The sequence below is a fragment of the Sinocyclocheilus anshuiensis genome, unplaced genomic scaffold (genome assembly GCF_001515605.1).
Source record: "Sinocyclocheilus anshuiensis isolate Anshui unplaced genomic scaffold, SAMN03320099.WGS_v1.1 scaffold173, whole genome shotgun sequence".
Taxonomy (NCBI): Eukaryota; Metazoa; Chordata; class Actinopteri; order Cypriniformes; family Cyprinidae; genus Sinocyclocheilus; species Sinocyclocheilus anshuiensis.
Window position 1 is genome coordinate 344,862 of NW_015536480.1, and position 2,304 is coordinate 347,165.

Below are 2,304 nucleotides of genomic sequence, written 5' to 3' on the forward strand. Positions count from 1 at the left end.
ATATAAATTATTTATTTATTTATTTTTTACAAATAACATATATTTAGTTTCAACCTTCATAGACCAAAGTATGTTTTTTATGTATTTCAGGGGCAAAACAAATCATTTTCAGTCTTTTGTAGGCTAAATACAAATGTGGATGGCCTACAAAAGATCAGTAGTAGATTTATAAGGATTTAATAATGTTAAATATATTTTTATATTTGGCTTTATTCAATTTTTTGGATAATTTTAATGGGATAGTTCACCCAAAAATGAAAATTGTCATTATTTACTTTACCCTCGTGTCATTCCAAACCCGTAAGGCTTTCGTTCATCTTTTCAATTTTTTTAATTTTTGGGTGAACTATCCCTTTAAATTATGTTCCTTGCCGAAGTTATGTGTTATATGTTCGCACGTGTTGCACACAACAAATCAAGTTTTTCTTAATATGTGACATATGTGAATGCATTTTCTTGGAATGAAATATATAGAGGGCAACATATATTTTTAAACTATTAAATATAAAATTTATACATTCAAAATGTTTTCAAAAATAGACAAAAAATGGCCAAAAAATATATTGGTAGAAAATTTATTTACATTTTGAAACATATTTTAGCAAATATATTCTTGCCCATTTTTGTATATTTTGAAATAGATTTAAAAATATATTTGGAAAAAAAAAGGAAAGAAAAAAGCAGAAGCAACGCAACCTATTTTACAGAATACTGAAATTTGTTGCCTATAATCTCTATAGCCACATGCAAACTTATTACAAGTGTGATTCAATAGAAATACACTTAACTTGGATAAATGTGGTCGGTCAGAAGAAAATCTTCTCAAAAGCAGCTTGTTTGGTAACAGGCAGAAAGTGATATCTGTTTGACCAGGGTGATATAACAGTTTTATCGAGTTTCACAGGGGGCTGGAATTAACTGGCAAAACACACCCAGACTCCCTCGAGCCCCTCAGGAAAGAGAGAGAGAGAGGAAATTTAATTTTTGAAACAGTTTAGTTTTCCCTTTTTAATAGGGGATTTCACACATACAGCCCTTTCTGGAGAATTTTGAATGAATCACTGTTTAGAGATCATGAACAGTACCTGAGAAATACCAGTAAACAAGTTCTGGTAATTTTGTGGGATAAAAAGTTGCAACATTACATTACCGTTTTGATGCTCGGTGTGATAAAAGCATAAGATTAGCAGTATGAGCATGTATACAGTCTGGATACGGTGATGTAGTCTGCTCTGGGTCAATCATAAAGCGTAGATATAATAATTACTTTGCGCTGTTTACACAGAACATGGTTTTGATCTAAACATGTGTCTTTGTACATTGCTCCTTGTCTCTCAGATTTTTCATGATCTCGCACATGAGTGCCACACTTTTAAAAAAGCATCTTAAGATTGTGTCCTCCTTTCCATTCATCAGCACTGTGGCTCTGCAGTTGGATAGTATTGTGTGATATCTCGTGTTCAAAATGTAAAAGTGCACCTCAAGGCCAAAGTATCATTCAGTTTTTATATGTATGCTATAGAGTATTCCCACAGTGCATATCAATTTTGTTATGCACGCAGCCAAATTTTTCTAACCACACAAGCTCAGCTTCCACTTTTAATGAATTGATCTGGGCTGTTGTTTCACAGTCCAAAAAGAAACAGAAATGAGGGAACAACAATAACAAACTGAGAGAGTCCAGGTCGTGAACGCTTATATGAGGTGCAACTCTAGTTTAAAAGAGTACAAAGACATTTTTAACATTCACAACTTCTGTAGAGAAATAGTGCAGACACCGGACAAAGATGAAACTTTCTAGTGCGATGTGTTGATCACCTATTTTTGACTGCACACTAGTGTATATACTTCAAAATTCTTAGCGATCTTGTCAAAACAAGTGTGCCAGGAATAACCACAGAAAAACTCAGAATCTACCCAAACGTTTAATGAAATTTTACAAAAACAGGAACATACAAAACTGGGGGCCCCTGGAAACTGCTTTCAAACATCTATCATGAATGATCTGTTAGATTTCCCCCCTTGCCATCAATGTTTTTCCCAGATCTCAAAATCAGTCATATTTTGACCTTCAAGTTCCCATTTAATTGACCTCTGGCTCAAAGAGGAACTGAGGGTTGCTGAGATAACAACAAATGTATGCGTTTTAATTCAGACCACTCTAATAGTAATTGGTTAACATGTGAAGCTAGCTGTGGGACATTTTAAACCACACATATTTCAGTTTTGCTGTAGATATAAAAGGAACCATGTCTTTTGAAGTTCCTTATTATTGGAAGAGGCAAATTCATTCTGCTTTCAGAT